This window comes from Saccopteryx leptura, chromosome 7 (assembly GCF_036850995.1).
Source record: "Saccopteryx leptura isolate mSacLep1 chromosome 7, mSacLep1_pri_phased_curated, whole genome shotgun sequence".
NCBI classification, from domain to species: Eukaryota; Metazoa; Chordata; class Mammalia; order Chiroptera; family Emballonuridae; genus Saccopteryx; species Saccopteryx leptura.
Genome location: NC_089509.1, coordinates 44,949,440 through 44,965,145, shown reverse-complemented (window position 1 = coordinate 44,965,145; position 15,706 = coordinate 44,949,440). Strand labels below are relative to the sequence as shown.

Genomic DNA, 15,706 nt, shown 5'->3' with positions numbered 1-15,706 from the left:
GGGGAGGGGAGCAGGAAGTATTAACTCATAGTTGCTTCTTGTAAGTGCTTTGACTGGCCAAGCCCAGGGCTTTGAACCAGCAACCTCAGCATTCCCAGTTTACTCCTTATCCACTGCGCTACCACAGAATCCACCTTCCCTTTTTTTTCTTTAACAATATACATTGCACTTAGAATAAAGTGGGAGGTATCACATTTCCTGATATCAGGTTATACTACAAGGCCATTGTAATCAAAACAGCTTGGAACTGGCATAAGAACAGGCATACAGATCAATGTAACAGAATAGAAAACCCAGAAATACCTTTATGTCAATTGGTATTTGACAAAGGAAGTAAGAGCATACAATGGAGTAAAGATAGCCTCTTTAATAAATGGTGTTGGGAAAATTGGACAGGTACATGCAAAAAAATGAAACTAGACCACCAACTTACACCATTCACAGAAATAAACTCAAAATGGATAAAAGACTTAACTGTAAGTCGAGAAACCATAAACATCTTGGAAGAAAACGTAGGCAGTAAACTCTCCGATATCTCTTGGTAGCAATATTTTTGCCAATTTATCTCCATGCACAAGTGAAATAAAGGACAAAAGAAATAAGTGGGACTACATCAAACTAAAAAGCTTTTGCACAGCAAAATACACCATGAACAAAATAAAAGACAACCCACACAATGGGAGAACATATTTGCCAATATGTCTGATAAGGGATTAATAACCAAAATTTATAAAGAAGTTCTAAAACTCAACACCAGGAAGGTAAACAACCCAATTAAAAAATGGGCAAATAGCACATACAGATGGCCAGTAGGCATATGCAAATTAAAACCACAATAAGATATCACCTCACATCTGTCAAAATGGCGCTCATTAACAAATCAACACACAACAAGTGTTGGCGAGGGTGTGGAGAAAAAGGAACCCTCCTGCACTGCTGGTGGGAACGCAGACTGTGGAAAACAGTATGACATTTCCTCAAAAGATTAAAAATGGAACTGCCTTTTGACTCAGCTATTCCACTTATGGGAATACTGTATATCCTAGAAATACCAAATCACTGATTCAAAAGAAGATATGCACCCCCGTGTTTATTGCAGCATTGTTTACAATAGACAAGATCTGGAAATATCCTAAGTGTCCATCAGTGGATTAGTGGATTAAAAAGCTGTGGTACATATGCACAATGGAATACTATGGGGCCATGGAAAAGAAGGGAATCTTACCTTTTGTGACAGCATGGATGGACCTAGAGATTATTATGCTAAGTGAAACAAGCCAGGCAGAGAAAGAAAAATTTCATATGATCTCACTTGTATGTGGAATCTAATGAACAAAGTGAACTGAGGAACAGAATAGAGGCAGAGGTAGGGTCACAGGGACCAGAGGGACAGCTGTCAGAGAGAAGGGGGATGAGGGAATGGAATGGGATCAGAAAAGATGAAGAGATTAATGAAATGATAGATACAGATAACAGGGCAGCAAATCCTAGAGGGAAGGCGGGGAGGGGGGCAAAAGGGGTATAATGAGGGACACGGGTGGGGGTGAGGGTGTTATTGAATGGGACACTTAAATCCATGTAAACACAAATTTAAAAAAACAATATATACTGCACTTGACTGTGAAATATTTTATATTACTGGTACATTCTTTATTCCTTGTTAAAAATTGCATAGTACTCAACTGTGTACATGTATCATAATTAATTTAACTATTTCCCTATAAAGGACACTGGGTTATTTCCAGACTTTTGCTATAACAAATAATGCTTCAATGATTAACTTCTTACATTCCTATTTTATATGCTTTTTAGTGTTGGTTAGATTCTTGGAAGTGGGACTTTCTAGTTGAAAAATAAATGCATATGTAACTGCTAGATACAGTCACATTCTCTCTTTTTTTTGCGAGAGAGAGACACACACACACAGAGACAGAGACAGAGGAATAGACAGGGACAGTCAGGATGGGAGAGATGAGAAGCATCAGTTCTTCGTTGTAGCTCCTTAGTTGTTGAGTGATTGCTTTCTTATGTGTGCCTTGACTGGGGAGGGGGGCGGGCTCTGGCAGAGTGAGTGACCCATTGCTCAAGCCAATGACCTTGGACTTCAAGCCAGCAATCTTTGGGCTGAAACCAGCACCCTTTGGGCTCAAGCTAGCAACCATTGGGTCTTCTCTATGATCCCACACTCAAGCTCCCACATTCAAGCCAGCAACCAACCCCGCACTCAAGCTGGTAAGCCCACACTTGAGCTGAATGAGTCTATGCTCAAGCTGGCAACCTTGGGGCTTCGAACCTGGGTCCTCTGCATCCCAGTCTAGCACTCCATCCACTGCACCACCACCTGGTCTGGTGGTCACATTCTCTCTTGCTGGGGTTTTCTATTTTTCATTCCAACAAGCAATCTTTGAGAGTATCATTTTCCCCATAAGCCCCTCAAGGACAGGCTGGGTTGTGAAACTTTTGGATTTTTGCCAGTTTGTTGGGTGAGAAATAGTAGCTCAGTGATTCTTAATCTCACTGCATTTCTCTTATGAGCAAGATAGAGGTTGTTTCTATTTAAAAGGCATTTGCATTTCTTTTTCTGTAAAATATCAGTTCATCTCTCGCTATTTTTTTGTCAGGGTGTTGTTTTTATTCATTTGAAGATACTCTTTATATATAAGGTTATTAAATTGTCTCCTAAATAAGTTACAAAAATTTTTCAGTTTCTCATTTGACTTTATACTTTGCCTATGATATGTTTTATGTTATTTTATTGCCATGCAAAGGTTTTATTTTCTATTGAGATTTACCAATATTCCACTTTATTGTATCTAGTTTTGACCACTGCTAGAAAAATATTCCCTACTCTCCAATTATAAAGATATTGAACTGTAATTTCTTCTAAAATTTGCATTATTCAAATTTTTATATTTAAATATCTGCTCTTTTTGAAATTTATCCTTGGAACTATTCAAATTCATAATTTTCTCATGACTACCCAGTTATCCCACTACGTATTAAAAAGTTCATCTCTTCCTTACTCCTTTGAAATTTTGCTTTTATCTATGTGAAATTTCCACAAATGCTTGGGTCAATTTCTCAATGTTTTATTGTGTCCTGTTGGTCTTTTTTCATAAGCCAATACTAACTGTTAAATTATAAAGTCTTTATAGCATATTTTAATACCCGATATGACAAACACTCACCATTTCCAAAGCTCATCTTTTTCAGGGTTTTCTGGCCTTTTCTTGTTTTTAAATTCCAAATGAGTTTTATAATTAGGTTGTGCTTAGAATAGTGTTCTTAATCAGAAGTGTTAACAAAAGCAGAGTAGAGAGAAAAAAAAAGAACAACAACTAAGTCCCACCCCAGACAACTGAATCTCTGGATATTAGGTCTGGGTATGCACATTTTGAAAAATTCTTCAGTTGATTCTGATGATTCCATAAAATGACCTGTAAAGCATAAATTCAAGTTCTAATTCCAGACTACCTTATGACTTGTTTTCCCTTATGTATCCTGTACCTTACCTAATGCCCTTAGTATTACCCAATTCCCTAAGCCAGAAATCTCCATAGTCTTCCTTCAATTTGTCCTCTCCTTTGACTCTCTGTTTTAAGTTGGTTACCACATTTTGAGGTAAAATCCACATTTTACCTCAAAAATATCTGGCTTTAAACCTCCAAGGCCATTGTCTTTTACTATCTTATGGACTCTAAAGCAGTCTCTTCATACTACTAGCATCTGCACTATCTTCAGTTATTGTTTCTTAAAAACTCCTTTGCTGACCTTAGTTGGCTCTCAGGTTCAATTCAACCACCTTACCATCAATGGTATATCAGGCTTATCATTCTTAGGTCCCAGCCTCCAGCCTCCTTTTCCTCCTTAATCCTTATTATTCCACACTTCATACTGAGTATTACTGTTGTACTGATTTTCTCACAAGTGGATAGATACTGGACCTAGTAGCACTTTGTATTTAAACTTACTGTTTTCTTTCACTTAGAATCCAACCCCTCCTCCTTTTGTCTAGTAATCTCTCAGTATTTGAAATGCAGTTCAAATGGCATCTCTTTGATAAAGCTTTTCTTTTTAGATTCCCAGTCAGAATTAGTTGCCCCATCCTCTTTATTCCAACAAAACTTTATTTGTATTTGTATGATTTATGTGAGTCTCTAATCTCCCAGGAATTTCACACTTTCAACATCAACCAGAATGCGAGCTTTTCATGTTTTTCCAGCCGCTACCAGAGTGCATAGCATATAGCAAGCACTCAAATGTTTGTTCAGTGAATGAAAACAAATAAAGCTTCATTAGTCTCTACTGATGAAACAGAAATAAGACATGACAGTGGCTAGCTTGTTTTTTTATTTAGATCTCTCATTGAGCTTTTCTATAGTCAGCCTTCCTAGACTTTTTGAAGAGCCATGTGCAATATCTATAGTAGTAAGTGAGATATCCATCTTTACCTCTACATCTACTTATTTATGGAGTTCTGTCTTGGTCCTAAAAATGAATGCTGCTTTAAAGAAGAAAATGCAACAATTGTGTCTATAGTGCGCCTATAGACCACAGGATAAGTATATATCATATATAGAAATAATTACCAGTAATGTTAGAAAAAATCGGTTTATTTCTTTTATAATTCTGTACATAATGAAGCACTAATTTAGGGGATGACCTTAGACAGAAGACTAAGTGCTATGGGAGCCAAGCTGTTTTACAACTACAGTATAGTAATTATTTTCTTTTTTCCCCCCTCAACTCTATGACTATGTTGTAATCTCTGAATCAAATGTGATAACGTGAAAAAAGGGAATCATATTAAAAATAATTAAGCAAAACTTCTTAGTAAGAGGGTATCAAATATTGGAGTAATCAATCCAGTTTTAAATTTCTGGTGCACCATTATTTTTTTAAGTCAGTTTTAAAAGTATAAATTAAATTAGAAAATTAATATATTTGAATTACCAAATAACACCAATTATTGTAGATAAATTTTATTATAAAAATTGAACCTTTTGCCTGACCAGGCGGTGGCGCAGTGGATAGAGCGTCAGACTGGGATGCGGAAGAATCCAGGTTCGAGACCCCAAGGTCACCAGCTGGAGCGTGGGCTCATCTGGTTTGAGCAAAAAGCTCACTGGCTTGGACCCAAGGTCACTGGCTCCAGCAAGGGGTTACTCGGTCTGCTAAAGGCCCATGGTCAAGGCATATATGAGAAAGCAATCAATGAACAACTAAGAAGTAGCAATGCGCAACAAGAAACTAATGATTGATGCTTCTCATCTCTCTCCGTTCCTGTCTGTCTGTCCCTGTCTATCTCTGCCTCTGTAAAAAAAAAAAAAAAAAAAAAAAAAATGAACCTTTTATTTTATTGAAATATAGGAATTCATCTTATGAATTTTAAATATCTATATGACTTTTTTTCACCAGTTATTTTGTTAACTGATTTTCATTTAATTGCATTTCATCTTTGAGCATGTTCCAACAATATTTTCCAAACTATATAAATAGCCTTCAATGATAATAAAATATATTAAAAAATTTTTTAATTGTATTGATTGCTTTTAGAGAGAGAGAAAGAGAAAGAAATATCAATTTGATGCTCCACTTATTTATGTATTATTCACTGGTTGATTCTTATATGTGCCCTGACCGGGGATAGAACTCACTACCTTGGTGTATAGGGATGATGCTCTAACCTAATTGGCTTGGGCTTAAAATATACTGCTCACAAAAATTAGAGAATATTTCAAAATAAATATGAAGCGATAAGATATCCCCTAATTTCTGTGAGCAGTATAAAGACACTAAAATCAAGTTCTTCATTATTACCACTTCTATCTTTTATACCAACATTGTGAGGACATTCTTATTTTCAGTTACTTCATCATTTAACCAAGCAAAAGAGAACTTCCTACATGGCTTCAACTTGAAATTATACATACATATACTCTTTAAAAAGTTATTTAAGCTGTGGTCTAAAATTATTCAGGAGAATTGTAGGAATTTTCAAATATAAGTTTTTATTTAAGTTAATCACTTTTATTACATGTGTACCAGTTTTTCTGTTTAGATATATAGCTAAAGTTTAAATTAATAAGTGAATTTATGTCAAATATCTTCCCCATAAGTTTCTTCTTCAAAAACCAGGCAATGTAAATTAGATATCTTTATGAAATCTGTTGTTTGGAAAACCAGTGTGTCATCTTTAAATCCAATTATTATTTCAAAATATTTGAACCAAAAGTTGAACCATGCTTTGCAGTATATTTTAAAAAATATTTAAGTAAAAGATATATCCTAGTGAAAAAGGGCAAAGGGTGGATATGTGGCGGTGGAAAGAGACTGGACTTTGGTTTGCGAGAGTGCATGCAATACAGTATGCAGATGGTGTGTTACAGAGCTGCACACTTGAAACCTGTAGGTTTTATTAACCAATGTCACCACAATAAATTCAATTAAATAAGAAGATATATCCCTAGTTATTCAAGTATGTCATTTAACTTTGTTTCAAGAAATTTATTTTAAAATAATTCTTTATGAAAACTAAGACTTGAATCTAGCCTTTTTTAATCCTTTCAAAAGTGAATGTTTCCAAGTTATGCTACTGATTAGGCAAACAGAAATGTATTTTTGAAATATTATTATAATACTTTATTTTTATATAGAAATATCAGTGAATGGCCTTATTTTCAATTGTTTTAAAGTACTGTTTATTTGAGTAATGATCACTATTATATTAAAAATGCATGAACTTTTTTGCATATTACTTTGGATGCTAGCATTCACACATATTTCAATCTATATTTTTCTCCTGGAACACTATTAGTAAATTTAGAAATTGTAGAACTGTTGACCCAGTCATACATGTACAGAGCTTGGCCTCTGAGTTAATTAAATATGAGTTAATAATATATTAAAGGAAATTATTGTCCTTATTACAGTTATTAGGTAGTTACTCAAATTATAGCTTCAAAGGAATGCAGAGCATGGAAAACTCAGGATTAAATTATGCATTTGAACCTTAGGCCAGCTTTTACTGTACAGACAGTTTTCTGCTAAGAGAGAAATTGTATGTCATTGAAATTAAATGCTTTTCTGGGATGGAAGGTTCCAGTTTTTAATGAAATTACTGAGTGTAGTGTAGTGAAATGATTAAAATCTGTATTCCGGGAATGTGGCAGGGAAAAAAAATCAATAAGTGCTAGCACAGCTTTGCTGCTCAATGTGAATCCTGAGAATGAAATAAACTACTACAAAAATAATAATTAAAAACATATCAGCACATTAATTTATTTAGCATCAGTCTCCTGAGACATCATCTTCACTAATTTTTAGCATATATTTTACTCTGTAATGAGCAGCCTTCTATTCAGATATCCCTACTAGACAGGCAGTATTTCCGCCCTTCCCCCAGTGCTCCTGCATTGCAATCATTGTACTTGCACTTATTATGTTACAAATGACCGAGGTAAGGCTGACATTCTCAGTGCATGCAAAAAGACCTAGTCTGCCAAGCTTTCTTTTTTTTTTCCTTAATGAAGCAGCTTTGTGAAATCTCCCCATGTGTTAATACTAATGAAGATCCTCCAGCACAATTAAACTCACAGCCAGTGGCTGAAGAGGAAACATAAAACAATAGCATCTTTTAAGATACATTTATCCACATATATGTGTACAAATTTATATGGTCAAATTATTTTTCTAAATCTTGCCTTTCTCTCGCTCTTCATCCTGAAAATTAAATTATGCAATTTTTGATTATATGAACTTTGAGACTTTAATGTGTTGCTGGGGGAAAAACACTATCTCAATGAAAAATTTAAAATTATCTGTTACCAGATGTGTTATCAAAGTAAAGACTTTTAAAAAAATCATTTTTAGGAAGCTATGGATGTGTGCAGGAAGAGGGAATGTGGTGTACTTTACCTTTAGTTTAACTTGATTGTTTTCAGGATGTTGGAACTAGGAAAAAGGGTAAGGTAAAAAACAAAGTTGGAAGAGATTCTGAGGGTAGACAAATAGCATACCTCGTGTACAGTTTAAAGATGGAGCAATGGGCTACTAGTCTTAACTTTGTATTTTTACAAGTGTTCCATTCCTACAATTAGGTATTCTCCACCCCCTCCTTTTTTAATCTCTCAGAAATTGGGAGGAAACCTTCCACTGAGATTACCTTTTACAGTTTTAATTTATAACTTTAAAACGGTTTATTATTTTAACGTGTTTCATTTAAATCCTTAACTCCGTGAATAAACATTACAGCCAGTTTAACTTGCCCGTGTTAGGGCAGTAGCGTTTAATCCTGGGACCATTTTCCGTCCTGCTTTTTATTTTATTTTCATTTCCAAACATCCTCGAATTCTTCGCATATTAATTTAGTTGGCTTGTGGACTTCAACCGAATTCTGAGTTTACGGACAAAAAAGTTTAGGTGTAAATGGTTAATCTATGCTCTCTAGTCTCCAGTTTACGTTTCTGAAAAATTACGTTTTCGACTTTATTTTCTGTCCTCTCTACTTTTAAAAGTAAAACAAAACATTTAAGTTTCTCAACTTTTTTCTGGGGGCAGGAACGGTGCAAACTCAAAGCTAAGTATTCTTGGGAGGAAGAGGCAACCCCCTCCCTCCCTTGGCTCCTTTAGGAGCTGAGAGGTCATTTATTATTGGAAGTGAAATGGTATAAACAATTCTTTCTCTTTTTCCCTTGTTAACAGCAACTTTCATTGTTAGAGAGAGGAGAGAGAGAGAAGCCTTGTTGGTTGACGTCACTTGGTTCATGAAGCCTTCGCCTAGAAGTGAAGCTGCTGAACAAACCTTGAGAAGAATCATCTCCTGCTTCAATCTGCTGCTGGATAGGAACTAATCAGAGAGAGAGAGGCGGAAGACGGAGAAGGAGGGAGTCAAGGGCTTTCCCGATCACAAATCTCACCTCCACTCCAACTCTATACTTTACTTGCAAAAATAGTAAGAATAAGGAGGTGTTGGGCTTTCCAAAAACAAAAATCGTAACCTTCAACCATCTGGGGAAGGCAAAAATCCCATCCGCCGCAACTCAGTTCGAAAGTAAAGGTGAGTTAAAAATCCTCGGGTGTGAGGGGTGCGGGTGAAAATGAAAATTCCAAATGATATAAAGCTGCTTGAAACAGAAAAGGAGACAAACTACGCTCCGACGAGCTGGAAGGCTGCGGAGTAGCTATCTCGAGGTTGCTCGCCCTGCCCGCCCTGCTCGCCCTGCCGCGGCTGTTTACTCTCGCCGGTCGGTGTGTCTCTTTGTTGTGCTGGCTGCAAGGCTGGGGTGGTGCTCGGGGTCCCGAGTGGAGTTTGGGGGAGCAGGACGCGGCGATGCGCGGTCCTGGGTGGGAGGTGGGGGGTGCGGTCTCAGGAGAACGTAAACTTTATTCCTAGCTGCCGGTGCGGGACTTCGGTCCAGCAGGGCCGCGGGGCCGTGCCTCCGGCGCGGGCAGACGCTGCCGCCGCGAGTCCGCCTCCTTTGTGCCGGCCGCCCAGCTCGGCCGCCCGGCTTCGCGTCTTTCTTCCTTCCTTCGGCTTCCAGCTCGGAGGTCGCCGCCGACAGTTTTTCTTCGTAAAAAATCCCTGGCACTGTTGAGATCGCTGTTCCTACCCGGGAATACCCGCTGCTCCCCCACTTCTCGCCGGGGTAGTTTCAAGATCCCCCCCACCCCCACCTCACCCCACCCCCACCCTGTCCGCCTACTGCTGCCCTTTTTTGCCTCCGCCCCCTCTTTCCTCCTGGACTGATTAGCTGCGCCTGCTACCCCCAATTCGGGCCGCTTTTGCTCTTTCCCTATGTAGCTTGGAGCTGTAGAGTTTACAAAAAATGGTAGTGGGGGGGCGCAGGTGGGACTGGGAAAATACCTGGGAAGATGTCTATGTCGGTACACACAAGGTTAGAGGAGCATAGCTGTTCCTACAGTAATGTCTGTCGGAGCAGTTCTTCCCCTGGAACAACCGCCAGCTCTCAACTCTTCTTCGCTCTTTTAATCCTCTTGTCTCCCCCCCCCCGCCCCCATTCCCCTTTCGCGGTTCCCCTCCCCTTAAAGTAGTTCTACGAACCCCAGAATTGGGACTTGGGAAAGGAAGGAAATGTTTGGAGAGTTAGAGCTGTCTCTGCTGTTTGAGAGATTTTCTCTTTTCTCGCTCTGTGTATTTATCTTTTGTGTGTTGCTTCCTTATAAAGGGAGAAGCAGCTGCAGTCCTTGGCCGAGTTGTTGAAATTTATCCCTTTGTGTATATTACAATATCCTCCATTTTTTTCCCTCTGCCCTCTAAACAACAAGCGTTTCGCCATCTTGGGCAATTTTTATTCCCAAGTCTCGCTCTCTCTCTTTTTTATTTTTGAGGAAGGGAAAGAAGCCTTAGAAAGGCAAAAAGTGTGTCTGAATAAGACTCAAAGTTTGGGGAATGTTCAAGGGGCTCAGTGACGTCATGTAAACTTTATCGAGAAATTGCCCCAAGAGTTAAAATTTTCGCTGAATAATTTCCCTGTTTTAAAGGATTGTGTAACTTGCTGGTTAACAATAAGTTGGGCTGTTTATGTTTGTGCTCTTAAAATGAACCCTCAACGTCTATGCATTTTGTGCTTTGGTAACAGGTGGAAAATTATGTGCAAAAAATGGTATGAACTTTTACAGTATCATTTGATATTCACCTAGCTTTTGTCTATGTGCTTTTTATTCCTTAAGGGTTTCAAAATGTTAGTTTTAATCAGTATTCTCAATTATTTACTTCATTCTCTGCTGTGGATTATTGTTTAAGCAGCTTGGTTTTTATTTAGGTATAGTGATTTTAGATTACCTAAATCCCCCTTTTAAATCAAATATTCAATTTATACATAGTTGTTTACATTTTGAAAATACATAACTGTTGAAAATACTTGGTGATACCGGATACTTTTAAAATTCAGTAGCAGATACTAGGTCGAACGATAGGCAAAAATGTCATTAGTATTTAAAAGGCGGAATTGATTTAAAAATACATTTTATAACCTCAAGCAATAAGCTCTGTCAGCCATTATGAAAAGGTAAACAATAAGAACTAGTGTTGTTTAAATTTGCTTATCTAAAATAGTTTTTCACCTCCCCAAAGTTCAGTTGGTCACATGATCAAACTTAATGATACACTGGTATAGAAATGAGAGGCGCTGTAAATTGAATGGGAAAGTGGAATTCTGTCTCCTGTAGTCATTTGCAGTCAGCATATTTACTTCTAACAAGGACATGAAACTGCCTGTATTTAATTTGCATTCTCTTTGTCTTCTGGGTTGGGGAAAAACATTGACTACAATTAACTCAAAAAAAAAAAAAATAAAGCGGTAAAAGAAACAATTCTGAATACATTGAAAAGGTTTGTCTAAGGCATAAAAACTTCTTGTATGTGTTATGTTTTTATCCCTGTAGAGCAGTCTTCTTTGGTGTTATCTGCTGTGCTTTTTATCTAGGAATTTGCTTTATGTAAAATGCTATCTAGAAAGCTTGACTGAATTGAATGTCTGCCATTTATGTGAGTTGTAGGTAGGTAAAAAATGTTTAAATAGTTAAAAGCACATAGAACAGATGGTTCTAAATTATACATGCAACAAAGGACTAGAAGATTTGGCAGATTATAAATGGCTAGCAACAGAGGATAAGCAGTTTAAGAAATGGTAGTGAAGTACATTTGATGTCTCACACTTATTGTAAACACTGTACACACTGTGGCTGTGATGTATAATCAATAACTTGGACAACATTGAGGCACTTAAAAGTTTCAGGTAGGAAAAAGTAAGGCTTTACAAATGTTTGAAATGAATGGTTGAATATAAAATAATTTTAAGCCTCTGATGATAAGCTTTTATTGGTGGTATTTTTTTTAGAGATCAAAGTGTATGCTTTAAAAATAGGAGGTTATTTATGAGAACTTAGTACTGTTGCATTCATATAATGATTGGAGAGAAGTAGGTACATATTTTAAAATCTAGAGACTAGTTTGTTTACTGTTCTCATGTTAAACTAGTGTTGAAGTATAACATATTTACTCTTTCAAACACGACTGAAAAATATTTTTAGACTATTCAGTCTTGGAAATACATTTATTAGAATTTACTGTTGACATAATTTACTAAATACTTATTAAATGAGCAACATTTTAGTGTTAATTTTTGAATTTTGTATGTAACAATGATTTTACTTGGTGAGTATAGTTTACTCTGAATTTTAAAAATGTAAAGATTTTTTTTTATGTAGTTTTGCCTTTCTAGAAGAATCTGAATAATTATATTTAGCATTTTCAGAGATATAGAATAACTCAAAGTATTCAGCTTGGCAGAAATTTGTTTTTATTTTTTAAAGCCATTTATTTATAATGAATATAAGATGTGGAATTTTAATTCTGTTGCCCTTTCTCCTATTTCTTTGTTTGCATGTTTATTATAGAACTGCGGTGTAAAGGAGCAGATGTTTTGCCAAACATCCTGATGTGTTGCTTTTTCTTATGGGAGTGCATAACTGTTCCTTCTGATGCATCAACTTGACAGCTGGTTGATTTCATGGAGCTGCTAAGAAGCCATTAGTGGTGTCATTGAATTGAAACAGAACAGTCACTCCCTGCTTGAACTGCAATTGTTAATGTCTTTGTTGCTACCTTTGTGTTACTATACAAGGTGTAGGATATCACAGTTGCATGAAAGTTCATGTTTTCTGTCTTATCTCCTTGAATTAGTGAAAGTATGTGTTAGAACTTAATTAGATACTTTTAGGTTTAAAGATTTCTCAAAGAAAGAGATTTTAAGTTGTCAGTTTCTTGAGTTTTTTTTACCTAGTCCTATCTAGAACTACCAAAAGAAGATATGATTTATCACAAACTCAGTAATGTGGTGGTTTTGACTCCTAAATAAAATTATATCATCAAAGTTTAATGATATTTAATATACTTGATATCCTGAGATATTAATTAAATCATCTTGTTTGGTTTTTAAAGAGTTTTTTTAATTATAAAATTAAGTATTTCATACCATGAGGTTTTTCACGATATTGTGCTTAATAAATGTTTACTCATTTAGTTAAATACTTCTTTAATCTTGTTGCAGAAGATAATCAGACAAAAATTATTGAGAAAATAGGCCACTTTGTATTTAATTTTCTTTGTAATGTAGTAAAGGTGTTAACCATTTAATTATTTTAAAATTTTAAATTCTACTTTTATTGTACTAATAACTTTTTTTATTGTACTAATAACTTTAATTGATTCAGCTATCAGACTGGTACTGAAATGGTGTCAGATCATCCCATTGCCACCTAAGTGTATTGTACTTTTTCTAATTGCTACCTTTTTCTTCTTGGTGGGAGAACAGATAAGAAGGGGGAATGAAGAAGAACAATGAAAATCTCAATAGGAAAAAAACATTTAAAAAATTGTGTAAAAAATCTTTAGGATGATAAAGAATATAATGTAGCTTATCATTCTGTTAAGAGGTTTTTCTAGTCCCAATATTTGTTGATTTTTAATTTTTAAATCTTCAAACGTATTTTTAAACAGTTTTTCAAGAGCATAAAATTCATAACATTTCAAATAAGTTTGCCTTTAAAATATTTAAAATGTACACAGTTGAAGATTAGAATATATAATTTGCTGAGTTAAATCCCATTAAAAGAATTTACTATATGATAGAAACAAATTTTAAACATTTATAATATACTGTTGAGTGATTTCAGAATTCTAATTTCCTGGAATCATAAGTTTATAGATCATTCATTACTGAGACTAAAGCTAAAATTTATATTGGGTTAATATTCGGTCTCCACCCTTTTTTATAACAGTCATACAATTCATTAAAAAGAAAATCATATCTTAGTATATGATAAAATTTTTAAGAAATATATTTTCTCATACTTGTGTCAAGGCAGACATTCATTTAAACTGAATTGTGGTAAATTGATTTACGTGTTAAATGTAAATTTTTAAAAAAGTAAATCTCAATGCTTAGCTTACATTTAGAAATAATATTATAGTCTTAATTGTAGTACAATAAGTATCCTATAATTTTAGTAGAAATTATTCCTCATGGATTTTTTAAAGGAGGGCAGTTCTAATCACAAGAGTCATAAAAAGTTTAAATTTTAATTCATAAGTGTTTAATTCATATTAACTTTGACATTTTGGGCAATAAATATATTTAATTAATTTATAGTTACATAGGGAGTTATAAAATATTGATTACATCTTTGCTGAAGGAAAAATAAGTGAATTTATATGACTTAAATCAATTTTAAATCAAAATTGATTTAAATACAGTTTTTATCTCATGTATTTAAAAATTTAGTGTACAAAATAGGGCTTTTCAGTTTTTTAAAAAAAATTAACGCTTTTAAAATAGTTATTTATAGGTTTTGAATACCTTTCATTCAAAATTAAAATTACATTAGCAATGATACTAATAGTGAAGGTAATATTGTATATAGATAAGAAACTTCAGTACTAATTTTGTATTTACATGTATGCATATGTAGCTAAGGAGAAAGGAACATTTGGTTTGAAGATAGTTATTGCATTGGTACTTAAGCTATGTGTAGACATAATTGTATGTGTTTCTTCTGTTTTCTCCCCCTAACACTGTTCCACAAGCATGCACTCATTAATCAAAGACGTGCACTCCTGCTGAGGGCAGAGAGGTTCATCAAACTGGCAGTCAGTTTGGTGTAAAGAACGGTGTACTGAAGCTCTTAACTCACTGGGACAGAAATAAATCTAAGGTCTTTGTATGCAAACCCTGGAGGTTAATACTGTATAATTCAGTGTCCTGTCTTTTTTTTTTTTTATGATTGATGTTTTTAAATGTTTCAAGCTTGATGAAAGTCTTCTAGTAGGTCAAATCTGACAATCTGATTGGCTAAAGTAAGAAAGCCTTAGGTTGTCAGGACTTTGAGTGTGCTGCAGAGATTTTGATTTTTTTCCTACAAGATCATTGTCACATTGCCTGAGCTGTTATAGGAATGTACCAATGATTGACATCCCCTGCTGTGATAATGGACCCAGTCCATGAAATGCCAATAGTTTGGTCCTATTTGTTCCGAAGCTTACTGCTATTTGTATCCTTAACAGAGCTAACATGTAGAACAAGCAAAACTACTGGGATTTCTCTGTAGAAATAGTGCTGGGATTTGGCTTTAACATGAATTGGTTGCATATTCATAATTTAAGAACAGCTGGTTACAGCAAGCACATAGTCATTTGCAAGCTATTATAAACCATTCCACTCACACATGGAGCCTGTGCTCGGTGGACTTTTTTTTTTTTTTTTTATTGATCTACCTGCATTTAAAATCTGGTCATTGCTGCCACAGAAGCTCTTCATTTTAGCTGTGTTTGCAACATAGAACAGCTTCAATTTTAAATATTTAATTTAAACTAAATACTGAATAAAATGAAGAAGCTTTGAAGGAACCAAGTGTAAAAGGTCAATAATGTTTGCTCATCATGTTATCTCACCTGGGCCAAAACCAAACAAACCTACATTATACAACCATTGTAATTTTTGTTGTATGATTTTGTCCAGAGATAAATAACTGAATTATCTTTGATTTGAAAATATTGTCAGTTATATTTTACTAGTTATATATGGTTTTAGGAAACAACACAGCAGTAGTTTATGATTGATTAGCTTGTTATACAATTTCATCTAATATACAGGGAAGGGACTACTTCTAGCTTATGAGTGCTGAG

The 15,706-nt window shown here is 35.2% G+C and overlaps 1 protein-coding gene and 1 long non-coding RNA gene across 5 annotated transcripts in view; one reads left to right on the top strand and one right to left on the bottom strand.

The window, feature by feature from the left end:
• Positions 1-15,706, top strand: part of BAZ2B (bromodomain adjacent to zinc finger domain 2B) — a 457,412-nt gene that overhangs the window by 111,024 nt on the left and 330,682 nt on the right. For 2 of the 4 annotated variants that reach the window (XM_066346473.1, XM_066346468.1), the window contains exon 1: positions 8,234-9,058. The gene's annotated coding sequence lies outside the window, so the exon portion shown is untranslated. Of the gene's footprint in view, positions 1-8,233; positions 9,059-9,083; positions 9,246-15,706 lie in introns of those variants that run through there. The other 2 variants (XM_066346467.1, XM_066346471.1) reach the window with 2 other exon arrangements.
• LOC136378965 (uncharacterized) overlaps positions 1-15,706 on the bottom strand; it is a 339,755-nt gene that overhangs the window by 172,245 nt on the left and 151,804 nt on the right. The window lies entirely within an intron of this gene.